The sequence below is a fragment of the Cetorhinus maximus genome, unplaced genomic scaffold, assembly GCF_964194155.1.
Source record: "Cetorhinus maximus unplaced genomic scaffold, sCetMax3.hap1.1 HAP1_SCAFFOLD_882, whole genome shotgun sequence".
NCBI lineage: Eukaryota > Metazoa > Chordata > Chondrichthyes > Lamniformes > Cetorhinidae > Cetorhinus > Cetorhinus maximus.
This window is the reverse complement of record NW_027596824.1, coordinates 131,946-145,864: the sequence shown is the minus strand read 5'-3', so window position 1 is coordinate 145,864 and position 13,919 is coordinate 131,946. Positions and strand designations below refer to the sequence as shown.

General features: G+C 51.8%; 3 pseudogenes; all 3 read right to left on the bottom strand.

Moving 5' to 3' along the window:
• Positions 1–1,977: 1,977 nt before the first annotated feature.
• Positions 1,978–2,155, bottom strand: LOC144674980 (U2 spliceosomal RNA; annotated as a pseudogene).
• Positions 2,156–5,504: 3,349 nt separating this feature from the next.
• Positions 5,505–5,682, bottom strand: LOC144674979 (U2 spliceosomal RNA; annotated as a pseudogene).
• A 7,470-nt stretch (positions 5,683–13,152) lies between these two features.
• On the bottom strand, positions 13,153–13,333 carry LOC144674986 (U2 spliceosomal RNA; annotated as a pseudogene).
• Positions 13,334–13,919: the final 586 nt, after the last annotated feature.

Genomic DNA, 13,919 nt, shown 5'->3' with positions numbered 1-13,919 from the left:
GATCATGTTTTTAACCTGTGCCCTCGTTTTAAAATATTTTGTGTTCCATATTTACTTTCTCAATTTGTTATTAACTTACTTTACACTGCTTTATATCCTATCTTGTCGCAGATGTGGATCAGTCTGCGCACCGACAGCGGATCCGACCAGAAGACGGCGACGTCGTCCATGTACAGGGAGGCTTTTACCTGAATGCCTCCACTGCCTGGGATCGTCACTCCTCTTATGCCCGGATCCTTCCTGATGGACTCGGCAAAGGGTTCTATGCAACACACGAAAAGAACAGGCGAGAGAGGACAGCCCTGCCTGACTCCAGATTTAATCGGAAAGCTATCTGTTTCCCACCCGTTGATTGAGACTGCGCTACTGATGTTAGTGTAGAGCAGTTGGATCCAATTTCGAATTCCCTCCCCAAACCCCATTTTGGAGCGCACATCTACCATGTAGGTGTGCGATATTCTGTCAAAGGCCTTCTCCTGATCCAAGCTGATGAGGCAGGTATCCACCCCCCTGTCCTGTACATAGGCAATCGTATCCCTGAGCAGCGCCAGGCTGTCAGAGATCTTCCTGCCTGGCACAGAGCAGGTCTGGTCAGGGTGAATCACCAATTCCAGAGCGGATTTGACCCGGTTGGCGATGACCTTGGACAGAATCTTATAGTCCACATTCAACAGTGAAATGGGTCGCCAATTTCTAATTTCCTCCCTTTCCCCCTTGTGCTTGTAGATGAGGGTGATGATGCCTTTCCTCATGGATTCTGACATACTACCGGCCAGGAGCATACTCTCGTACACTCCTAGCAGGTCTGGGCCGATCAAGTCCCACAGAGCCGAATACAACTCCGTCGGCAAGCCGTCGCTTCCGGGGGTTTTACTCTTCTCCAAGGACTCGAGGGCCTTAGTCAGTTCGTCAGGAGTTAGCGGTTTGTCCAGGCTCTCCCGCGTACTGTGGTCTAAGACCTCCGTGATAGAGGACAGGAAGGACTGGGAGGCCGTGCTGTCCGTGGGCTTCACGTCATACAATCCGGCATAAAAGGATTTGCTGATCCTCAGAATGTCGGACCGTGATGACTTTACTGAGCCGTCTTCTTCCTTCAGGCTGCTGATCACAGAGCGCTCTCTGTGTACCTTTTGGAAGAAGAAACGTGAGCACGTCTCATCCTGCTCCATGGAGCGGACTCTGGAACGGAAGATGATCTTGGAGGCCTCCGAGGCAAAGTGCGAGGCTTGCTGGCCCTTCACCTCTTGGAGCTCCTCCTTGACATCCACCCCCATCGACTGCAGCCGGAGCAGATTCTGCATCTTTTTCTGGAGTCGGGACATTTCCCTCGGTTCCTTTCTAGCTTTCTGGGTGCCTTTGAGGATGAAAAACCTCTTGATGTTTCCCTTGATCGCTTCCCACCAGTGTGTCAGGGACTCAAAGAGGGGTTTCACGGTTCTCCAACCTTTGTAATCCCTCTTGAGCTCCTCAATGTTCTCTGGGGTCAGCAGTTGCACATTTAGCTTCCATGCCCCCCTGCCCACCCTCAGGTCCTTCTCCAAGTGGCAGTCCGCCAGTAGGAGGCAGTGGTCAGAGAAGAACACCGGCTTGACCTCGGTGGATCTGACTGTGAATGCACGGGACACAAACAGGAAGTCTATCCTGGAACGAATGGACCCGTCTGGCCGCGACCAGGTGTATCTACGCTGCGCTCGGTCTGCAGGGTTGCTGAAGACGTCGTGCAGCTTGGCATCCTTAACTGTTTCCATCAGGGATCTGGACGTAGCGTCCAATCTGCTGCCGGCCCTGCCAGCGAGTGTTGGGTGAGAGTGCGTGTTTTTTGTGTGTAGCTGCTGCGGGTGAGTGAGTGAGTGAGAGAGAGAGAGAGAGAGAGAGAAAGAAAGAAAGTTGGATTTTGGAACATGTACATGTTGAGAAGTAAAGAAAGCAGATGTTTGTAAGAAAACTATTTTTAGCATTGAAAATCCCCTGGAAAGGGGAGGGTGCACCGTTCCCAGAGATACTGCAATACCGGGTCGATGCGTGGAGTGGACGGAGCAAGCCCCTATTCCATCTCCCTGCTCCAAAAATCAATTTAATATATGGTCCCCAGATAAGGGACGTATCAGATATTAAACTGATAAGAACAGATTTTTTTTTTTTTTTGTAAAAATATACTTTATTCATAAAATATCTTCAATCACATTCCACACCATTTCAAAAACAACCTTACAAGGGTACAATCCAGGGTTAAACTTTTACAAAATGTATCACCAGGTGCATTAGTACAAACAATATTACAATCATTTACAGCCTTTCATTTTGATCTGTACAGCCCGAGGGGCTCTAAACAGTTCCCAGTCTCTCGGTGCGCTGTGGTAGAAAGGTCTTAGACAGCGACCCTTCCCCATTGCGCCTTTGCGGCAGCTGCCCCAAGCTTTAGTGCGTCCCTCAGCACGTAGTCCTGGACTTTGGATTGTGCCAGTCCGCAACAATCGGTCGGGGACAACTCTTTGTGCTGGAAGACCAACAAGTTTCGGGCAGACCAAAGCGCCTCTTTCACCGAGTTGATGATCCTCCAGCTGCAGTTGATGTTTGTCTCGGTGTGTGTCCCTGGGAACAGCCCGTAGAGCACAGAGTCCTGTGTCACAGAACTGCTCGGGATGAACCTCGACAGCAACCACTGCATCTCTCTCCAGACTTTCTTTGCAAAGGCACAATCCACAAGGAGGTGGACAACGGTCTCTTCCCCACCACAGCCACCTCGAGGGCAACGTGCAGAGGGGGTGAGCTTCCTGGCGTGTAGGAAGGATCTGACGGGGAGGGCCTTTCTCACCACCAGCCAAGCTACGTCTTGGTGCTTGTTGGAAAGTTCTGGCGATGAGGCATTCTGCCAAATGACTTTGACAGTCTGCTCGGGGAACCATCCCACAGGGTCCACCCTCTCCTTATCCCTCAGGGCCTCTAGGACGTTACGTGCTGACCACTGCCTGATGGACTTGTGGTCAAAGGTGTTTTTCTGCATCAATTTTTCCACCAGGGACAGGTGGTACGGCACGGTCCAACTACTTGGAGCGTTCCGCGGCAGCGTGGCCAGACCCATCCTTCGCAACACCGGGGACAGGTAGAACCTCAGCACGTAGTGACGCTTGGTGTTTGCGTACTGAGGGTCTACGCACCGCTTGATGCAGCCGCACACAAAGGTGGCCATCAGTATGAGGGCGATGTTGGGCACGTTTTTTCCCCCTTTATCTAGAGGCTTGTAGATCGCGTCCCTGCGGACACGATCCATTTTCGACCTCCAGATAAAGCGGAAGATGGCTCGAGTGATCGCCGTCGCGCAGGAGTCTGGAATGGGCCAGACCTGCGCCACGTACAGCAACAGCGAGAGTACCTCACACCTGATGACCAGGTTCTTACCCGCAATGGAGAGGGAGCGTCGATCCCACATGCCCAGTTTCCTTTTCACCATAGCCACTCGCTCCTTCCAGTTTCTAACGCATGCCCCGGTCCCTCCGAACCATATCCCCAGCACCTTCAGGCCGTCAGCCCTGACAGTGAAGGGGACAAAGGATCGGTCAGCCCAGTTCCCAAAGAACATGGCCTCGCTCTTCCCACGATTTACCTTGGCTCCCGAGGCCAGTTCGAACTGGTCGCAGACGTGCATCAGTCTGCGCACCGACAGCGGATCCGAGCAGAAGACGGCGACGTCGTCCATGTACAGGGAGGCTTTTACCTGAGTGCCTCCACTGCCTGGGATCGTCACTCCTCTTATGCCCGGATCCTTCCTGATGGACTCGGCAAAGGGTTCTATGCAGCACACGAAAAGGACAGGCGAGAGAGGACAGCCCTGCCTGACTCCAGATTTAATGGGAAAGCTATCTGTTTCCCACCCATTGATTGAGACTGCGCTACTGATGTTAGTGTAGAGCAGTTGGATCCAATTTCGAATTCCCTCCCCAAAGCCCATTTTGGAGAGCACATCCCCCATGTAGGTGTGCGATATTCTGTCAAAGGCCTTCTCCTGATCCAAGCTGATGAGGCAGGTATCCACACCCCTGTCCTGTACATAGGCAATCGTATCCCTGAGCAGCGCCAGGCTGTCAGAGATCTTCCTGCCTGGCACAGAGCAGGTCTGGTCAGGGTGAATCACCAATTCCAGAGCGGATTTGACCCGGTTGGCGATGACCTTGGACAGAATCTTATAGTCCACATTCAACAGTGAAATGGGTCGCCAATTTCTAATTTCCTCCCTTTCCCCCTTGTGCTTGTAGATGAGGGTGATGATGCCTTTCCTCATGGATTCTGACATGCTGCCGGCCAGGAGCATACTCTCGTACACTGCTAGCAGGTCTGGGCCGATCAAGTCCCACAGAGCCGAATACAACTCCGCCGGCAGGCCGTCGCTTCCGGGGGTTTTACTCTTCTCGAAGGACTCGAGGGCCTTAGTCAGTTCGTCAGGAGTTAGCGGTTTGTCTAGGCTCTCCCGCGTACTGTGGTCTAAGACCTCCGTGATAGAGGACAGGAAGGACTGGGAGGCCGTGCTGTCCGTGGGCTTCACGTCATACAGTCCGCCATAAAAGGATTTGCTGATCCTCAGAATGTCGGACCGTGATGACTTTACTGAGCCGTCTTCTTCCTTCAGGCTGCTGATCACAGAGCGCTCTCTGTGTACCTTTTGGAAGAAGAAACGTGAGCACGTCTCATCCTGCTCCATGGAGCGGACTCTGGAACGGAAGATGATCTTGGAGGCCTCCGAGGCAAAGTGCGAGGCTTGCTGGCCCTTCACCTCTTGGAGCTCCTCCTTGACATCCACCCCCATCGACTGCAGCCGGAGCAGATTCTGCATCTTTTTCTGGAGTCGGGACATTTCCCTCGGTTCCTTTCTAGCTTTCTGGGTGCCTTTGAGGATGAAAAACCTCTTGATGTTTCCCTTGATCGCTTCCCACCAGTGTGTCAGGGACTCAAAGAGGGGTTTCACGGTTCTCCAACCTTTGTAATCCCTCTTGAGCTCCTCAATGTTCTCTGGGGTCAGCAGTTGCACATTTAGCTTCCATGCCCCCCTGCCCACCCTCAGGTCCTTCTCCAAGTGGCAGTCCGCCAGTAGGAGGCAGTGGTCAGAGAAGAACACCGGCTTGACCTCGGTGGATCTGACTGTGAATGCACGGGACACAAACAGGAAGTCTATCCTGGAACGAATGGACCCGTCTGGCCGCGACCAGGTGTATCTACGCTGCGCTCGGTCTGCAGGGTTGCTGAAGACGTCGTGCAGCTTGGCATCCTTAACTGTTTCCATCAGGGATCTGGACGTAGCGTCCAATCTGCTGCCGGCCCTGCCAGCGAGTGTTGGGTGAGAGTGCGTGTTTTTTGTGTGTAGCTGCTGCGGGTGAGTGAGTGAGTGAGAGAGAGAGAGAGAGAGAGAGAAAGAAAGAAAGTTGGATTTTGGAACATGTACATGTTGAGAAGTAAAGAAAGCAGATGTTTGTAAGAAAACTATTTTTAGCATTGAAAATCCCCTGGAAAGGGGAGGGTGCACCGTTCCCAGAGATACTGCAATACCGGGTCGATGCGTGGAGTGGACGGAGCAAGCCCCTATTCCATCTCCCTGCTCCAAAAATCAATTTAATATATGGTCCCCAGATAAGGGACGTATCAGATATTAAACTGATAAGAACAGATTTTTTTTTTTTTTTGTAAAAATATACTTTATTCATAAAATATCTTCAATCACATTCCACACCATTTCAAAAACAACCTTACAAGGGTACAATCCAGGGTTAAACTTTTACAAAATGTATCACCAGGTGCATTAGTACAAACAATATTACAATCATTTACAGCCTTTCATTTTGATCTGTACAGCCCGAGGGGCTCTAAACAGTTCCCAGTCTCTCGGTGCGCTGTGGTAGAAAGGTCTTAGACAGCGACCCTTCCCCATTGCGCCTTTGCGGCAGCTGCCCCAAGCTTTAGTGCGTCCCTCAGCACGTAGTCCTGGACTTTGGATTGTGCCAGTCCGCAACAATCGGTCGGGGACAACTCTTTGTGCTGGAAGACCAACAAGTTTCGGGCAGACCAAAGCGCCTCTTTCACCGAGTTGATGATCCTCCAGCTGCAGTTGATGTTTGTCTCGGTGTGTGTCCCTGGGAACAGCCCGTAGAGCACAGAGTCCTGTGTCACAGAACTGCTCGGGATGAACCTCGACAGCAACCACTGCATCTCTCTCCAGACTTTCTTTGCAAAGGCACAATCCACAAGGAGGTGGACAACGGTCTCTTCCCCACCACAGCCACCTCGAGGGCAACGTGCAGAGGGGGTGAGCTTCCTGGCGTGTAGGAAGGATCTGACGGGGAGGGCCTTTCTCACCACCAGCCAAGCTACGTCTTGGTGCTTGTTGGAAAGTTCTGGCGATGAGGCATTCTGCCAAATGACTTTGACAGTCTGCTCGGGGAACCATCCCACAGGGTCCACCCTCTCCTTATCCCTCAGGGCCTCTAGGACGTTACGTGCTGACCACTGCCTGATGGACTTGTGGTCAAAGGTGTTTTTCTGCATCAATTTTTCCACCAGGGACAGGTGGTACGGCACGGTCCAACTACTTGGAGCGTTCCGCGGCAGCGTGGCCAGACCCATCCTTCGCAACACCGGGGACAGGTAGAACCTCAGCACGTAGTGACGCTTGGTGTTTGCGTACTGAGGGTCTACGCACCGCTTGATGCAGCCGCACACAAAGGTGGCCATCAGTATGAGGGCGATGTTGGGCACGTTTTTTCCCCCTTTATCTAGAGGCTTGTAGATCGCGTCCCTGCGGACACGATCCATTTTCGACCTCCAGATAAAGCGGAAGATGGCTCGAGTGATCGCCGTCGCGCAGGAGTCTGGAATGGGCCAGACCTGCGCCACGTACAGCAACAGCGAGAGTACCTCACACCTGATGACCAGGTTCTTACCCGCAATGGAGAGGGAGCGTCGATCCCACATGCCCAGTTTCCTTTTCACCATAGCCACTCGCTCCTTCCAGTTTCTAACGCATGCCCCGGTCCCTCCGAACCATATCCCCAGCACCTTCAGGCCGTCAGCCCTGACAGTGAAGGGGACAAAGGATCGGTCAGCCCAGTTCCCAAAGAACATGGCCTCGCTCTTCCCACGATTTACCTTGGCTCCCGAGGCCAGTTCGAACTGGTCGCAGACGTGCATCAGTCTGCGCACCGACAGCGGATCCGAGCAGAAGACGGCGACGTCGTCCATGTACAGGGAGGCTTTTACCTGAGTGCCTCCACTGCCTGGGATCGTCACTCCTCTTATGCCCGGATCCTTCCTGATGGACTCGGCAAAGGGTTCTATGCAGCACACGAAAAGGACAGGCGAGAGAGGACAGCCCTGCCTGACTCCAGATTTAATGGGAAAGCTATCTGTTTCCCACCCATTGATTGAGACTGCGCTACTGATGTTAGTGTAGAGCAGTTGGATCCAATTTCGAATTCCCTCCCCAAAGCCCATTTTGGAGAGCACATCCCCCATGTAGGTGTGCGATATTCTGTCAAAGGCCTTCTCCTGATCCAAGCTGATGAGGCAGGTATCCACACCCCTGTCCTGTACATAGGCAATCGTATCCCTGAGCAGCGCCAGGCTGTCAGAGATCTTCCTGCCTGGCACAGAGCAGGTCTGGTCAGGGTGAATCACCAATTCCAGAGCGGATTTGACCCGGTTGGCGATGACCTTGGACAGAATCTTATAGTCCACATTCAACAGTGAAATGGGTCGCCAATTTCTAATTTCCTCCCTTTCCCCCTTGTGCTTGTAGATGAGGGTGATGATGCCTTTCCTCATGGATTCTGACATGCTGCCGGCCAGGAGCATACTCTCGTACACTGCTAGCAGGTCTGGGCCGATCAAGTCCCACAGAGCCGAATACAACTCCGCCGGCAGGCCGTCGCTTCCGGGGGTTTTACTCTTCTCGAAGGACTCGAGGGCCTTAGTCAGTTCGTCAGGAGTTAGCGGTTTGTCTAGGCTCTCCCGCGTACTGTGGTCTAAGACCTCCGTGATAGAGGACAGGAAGGACTGGGAGGCCGTGCTGTCCGTGGGCTTCACGTCATACAGTCCGCCATAAAAGGATTTGCTGATCCTCAGAATGTCGGACCGTGATGACTTTACTGAGCCGTCTTCTTCCTTCAGGCTGCTGATCACAGAGCGCTCTCTGTGTACCTTTTGGAAGAAGAAACGTGAGCACGTCTCATCCTGCTCCACGGAGCGGACTCTGGAACGGAAGATGATCTTGGAGGCCTCCGAGGCAAAGTGCGAGGCTTGCTGGCCCTTCACCTCTTGGAGCTCCTCCTTGACATCCACCCCCATCGACTGCAGCCGGAGCAGATTCTGCATCTTTTTCTGGAGTCGGGACATTTCCCTCGGTTCCTTTCTAGCTTTCTGGGTGCCTTTGAGGATGAAAAACCTCTTGATGTTTCCCTTGATCGCTTCCCACCAGTGTGTCAGGGACTCAAAGAGGGGTTTCACGGTTCTCCAACCTTTGTAATCCCTCTTGAGCTCCTCAATGTTCTCTGGGGTCAGCAGTTGCACATTTAGCTTCCATGCCCCCCTGCCCACCCTCAGGTCCTTCTCCAAGTGGCAGTCCGCCAGTAGGAGGCAGTGGTCAGAGAAGAACACCGGCTTGACCTCGGTGGATCTGACTGTGAATGCACGGGACACAAACAGGAAGTCTATCCTGGAACGAATGGACCCGTCTGGCCGCGACCAGGTGTATCTACGCTGCGCTCCGTCTGCAGGGTTGCTGAAGACGTCGTGCAGCTTGGCATCCTTAACTGTTTCCATCAGGGATCTGGACGTAGCGTCCAATCTGCTTCCGGCCCTGCCGGATCGTCCAGCCGCATCGATGATGCAGTTGAAGTCCCCGCCCAGAATGACCGGCCTGGAGGTCGCCAGCAGCAGTGGGAGCTGCTGAAAAACCTCCAGCCGCTCAGCCCCTTGTGCCGGGCCGTACACGTTAATTAACCGGAGTGGAGCGTTCTTGTACATTACGTCTGCTACCAGGAGTCGCCCGCCCACCACCTCCTTGACCTCGGAGACGGTGAAGTTGCCTCCCCGCAGCAGAATACCCAGGCCGGAGGAACGAGAGTCGTTTCCGCCCGACCAGATCGATGGCCCGTGGGACCACCATCGTGACCATTGCCTGTAGGAGCTGAGGTGCGGTATCGCACACTCCTGCAGAAACAACAGGTCAGCTTTGACCTTGGCAAGGTAGTCCAAGGTCGCAACACATCGCGTAGTAGATTTAATGCTACGCACATTTATGGATACAATCTTTAAACCCATATTAAAGCATTTATTCTCCTACCAAAACCACTGTCTCTGAGAGTCCCAGACCTTTAGTCTGCTCCTTCATACCCGTAGTGAGCTCAAATTCCTTCACTTTGGATGGGCTGAGGTAGATCTCCTTGGCCGTGTTCTGCTCCAGTGGCATCTGGAGGTTCACGTAGTGAGCGGATTTTGAGATGACCTTTGCTGGAGAAGCTTCTCCAAAACTCACCCCCTCTGGGGGGTTGCTGTTCCCGGCTTCCTGGAGCTGGGGTGCGATGATTGCCTCACTGCTCCCAGATTCCAGGGGCTGTGGTGCACTGGCCTCCTCAGGTTGCAGGCAAAGTTGGGGTGCGTTGGTCTCCTTGTTGTCTCCAATTTTCTGGAGCTCGGGTGTCTCGTCCTCCAACGCCCTGGAGCTTTGCCGCCTCTTCTGTCGGTGCCGCTCTGGCACTTCCTCATCCGAAGAGCTGCTGCCCTTGTCATCCGTGTCGGATGGGAGACGCCTCTTGCCGCTTCTCTGGGAAACGCCTTTGCTTCTTCTTCGCTCCCTCTTACTTTTCTTGTTCTTCACCGTCCGCCACTCCCCCTGCTGCTTTTCCACTGCTGCCTCCTCCTCCATTGATTCGCTGTCCTGAGGACTGGAAGGTTCAGGGGGTGGTGCTGTTGATTGGCTCTCTGTTGCCTCAATCTCTTTCTCCACCTTGTCTCTCTCTGTGTCCTCCTTTGTCCCGTTGAGCTCCCTGGGGGCCTTGGTGGTTGGAGTGACACGGAACATTTCTTCTGCTTCCCCGTGGTCGGCTTTGGCTGCCTGTGCGTAAGTACGGCAGCGTTTGGGGCAGGTCCTGTAGAGGTGACTTGCCTCGCCACACAGGTTGCAGCACTTGGCCTGTTTGCAGTCTTTTGTCTGGTGCCCTTCCTGTTTGCAGATCTTGCAGAGGGAGGCGCTGCAGTTGGCCGCCACATGACCAGCCTTGCCGCATGAGCGACAATGCTTGGGTTGCCCAGCGTAGACCAGGTAGCCACGGTTTCCCCCGATTGCGAAACTGGAAGGAGGGTGGAAAATGGCTCCCTTACCATCGGTCTTTAGCGTGACCTTAAACAGGCGTTTGCCTGTCCAGATCCCCAAGTCGTCTCGAATCTCAGTGCCGCTCCCCACCTTATCGAAGTACCTGGTGAGGAAGGTGACCACGTCGGCGACAGGGACGAAGGGGTTGTACACATGCACCATCACCTCACGTTCCCGTTGCAACGGCAGAGAAAAGTGCGGCTCCGCCGTCAGGATCTTCATCTCCGGCAGGTCTCTCTTCTCCTCGAACACCCTCAGGAGCCGGACGCAGTCTGCCACCCGCTTGAACGTCACGTCAAAATAACCGCCTTTGCGGGAGTCGTGCAGGGTGAAGATCTCCGTAGCTTGGAAGCCGCACGCCTTCAACAGGATCCTCCTGGTGAAGAAGCCCCGATCCATAGGTGATCCTCCTTCGCTGTGGTTCACCGTGACTCGGACGGTGATAGGTAACCCACGGTATGGATTTCGATTGCGATTGGTTATAGCCCTTCCATCCCGACCTTGCCTTGGTAGGACCATGGTGTCGCCCCTGCAACACTTGATCTTAGCCAAAAGGCCGAGAAGCGATTCCATTTGCCTTCCTTGTTACCTGCTGTACCTGCATACTAGCTTTCAGCGATTCGTGCGCGAGGACACCCAGATCCCTCTGTGCTGAAGCATTTCTGAAGTTTCTCTCCATTTGAATAATAAGTCGCCTTTTTATTCTTCTGACCAAAATGGATAACCGCACACTTATTAAACTTATTTAACTTAGTTAAACTCCATCTGCCAAATTTTGGCCCATTCACCTAACCTGTCCATATCCATTTGTAAATTTCTTATTTCTTCATTGCAACTTACTTTCCCACCTATTTTGGTGTCATCTGCAAATTTAGCTATAGTACCTTCTACTCCTGAATCCAAGTAAATAGTTGGGGCCCGAGGACCGAACCCTGTGGCACCCCACTAGTTACAGCTTGGCATCCACAAAAGACCCATTTATCTTGACTCTCTGCTTTCTGTTGGTTAGCCAATCCTCTATCCAAGCTAATATATTACCCTTAGCTGCGTGTGATCTTATCTTGTGTATTAATCTTTTGTGCGGCACCTTATCAAATGCCTTCTGGAAGTCCAGACATACTACATCTACAGGATCCCCGTTATCCACTTTGCTTGTCACATCTTCAAAGAACTCTAGCAAATTAGTCAAACACGATTTACTCTTCGTAAAGCCATGCCGACTCTGAGGGATTGCATTTTGACTTGCATTTTAGGAAGGTAGTGGAGGCATTGGAGAGAGTGCAGAAGAGGTTTACGAGTTTGGTTCCAGGGGCGAGGAAGTTGAGTTATGAAGTAAGATTGGAGAAGTTGGGACTGTATTCCTTGGGGAAAAGAAGTCTGAGAGGAGACTTGATAGAGGTATTGAAAATCATGAGGGCTCTGGAGAGAGTAGATAGGGAGAAACTGTTTGCACCGGGGCAAGGATCGAGAAGGAGAGGGCACAGGTTTAAAGTAACTGGCAAAAGAAGCAAAAGCGATAGGAGCAGCGAGCGGTCAGGGTCTGGAATGCACCACCTGATAGCGCGGCGGAGGCAGGTTCAATTGAAGAGGGAATGAGATGATTATTTGAAAAGAAAGCATGTGCCGGGTTACGTGGAGAAGGCAGGAGAAAGGCACGAGGTGAAATGTTCACCGGGAGAGCTGGTGCAGGCACGACGGGCGGAATGGGCTCCTTGTGCAATGTAAGGATTGTGTGAATGTGGATGTAGAGGTTTCGGAGTAGCTGTGTAAAGTGTGTGAGCTTTGAGGTGTGAGTTTTGATTGTTGCTGTGTCAGCAGCAGCAGCGGCAGCGGCAGCAGAGAGCTGGTTTAAAATGTTGTGAGGCGAAAGGTGCAGCTGAGAGAGTGTTTGAGAGGTGTATTTGCAAGTGAAAGCTGTTTTTGTATAAGTGAGGTAGAGTGTTTGTGAGATGAGAGTGCTGTCTGTGAGTGTTGGGTGAGCGTGCGTGTTTTTTGTGTGTAGCTGCTGCGGGTGAGTGAGTGAGAGAGAGAGAGAGAGAGAGAGAAAGAAAGAAAGTTGGATAAAAACAAAAAGCTAAAAGCTACTGCGGATGCTGGAAATCCAAAACAAAATAAAAACAGAATTACCTGGAAAAACTCAGCAAGTCTGGCAGCATCGGCGGAGAAGAAACCAGTCAACGTTTCGAGCCCTCATGGCCCTTCAGCAGAACTGAAGCATAGTTTCAACAAGGGAGAAATATAAATTGGTTTAAGGTGGGTGGGGGGGGAAGAGACACATTGAGGGTGTGGTGTGAGCAGATAATCAAAAGATGTCAGAGACAAAAGGGTCAAAGAGGTGTTGAAGGTGGTGGTCTTTGTCTGAGAAAAGTGCTAATTAAGAATGACTAAAGACCTTTAGTCTTTCCACCCCACCCCCACTAGAGCTGTACTTTGAATATCCTGTCTTGCATTCTTAATTAGCACTTTTCTCAGACAAAGACCACCACCTTCAACACCTCTTTGACCCTTTTGTCTCTGACATCTTTTGATTATCTGCTCACACCACACCCTCAATGTGTCTCTTCCCCCCCACCCACCTTAAACCAATTTATATTTCTCCCTTGTTGAAACTATGCTTCAGTTCTGCTGAAGGGCCATGAGGGCTCGAAACGTTGACTGGTTTCTTCTCCGCCGATGCTGCCAGACTTGCTGAGTTTTTCCAAAGAAAGTTGGATTTTGGAACATGTACATGTTGAGAAGTAAAGAAAGCAGATGTTTGTAAGAAAACTATTTTTAGCATTGAAAATCCCCTGGAAAGGGGAGGGTGCACCGTTCCCAGAGATACTGCAATACCGGGTCGATGCGTGGAGTGGACGGAGCAAGCCCCTATTCCATCTCCCTGCTCCAAAAATCAATTTAATATATGGTCCCCAGATAAGGGACGTATCAGATATTAAACTGATAAGAACAGATTTTTTTTTTTTTTTTTTGTAAAAATATACTTTATTCATAAAAATCTTCAATCACATTCAAAACCATTTCAAAAACAACATTACAAGGGTACAATCCAGGTTAAACTTTTACAAAATGTATCACCAGGTGCATCAGTACAAACAATATTACAGTCATTTACAGCCTTTCATTTTGATCTGTACAGCCCGAGGGGCTCTAAACAGTTCCCAGTCTCTCGGTGCGCTGTGGTAGAAAGGTCTTAGACAGCGACCCTTCCCCATTGCGCCTTTGCGGCAGCTGCCCCAAGCTTTAGTGCGTCCCTCAGCACGTAGTCCTGTACTTTGGATTGTGCCAGTCCGCAACAATCGGTCGGGGACAAATCTTTGTGCTGGAAGACCAACAAGTTTCGGGCAGACCAAAGCGCGTCTTTCACCGAGTTGATGATCCTCCAGCTGCAGTTGATGTTTGTCTCGGTGTGTGTCCCTGGGAACAGCCCGTAGAGCACAGAGTCCTGTGTCACAGAACTGCTCGGGATGAACCTCGACAGCAACCACTGCATCTCTCTCCAGACTTTCTTTGCAAAGGCACAATCCACAAGGAGGTGAACAACGGTCTCTTCCCCACCACAGCCACC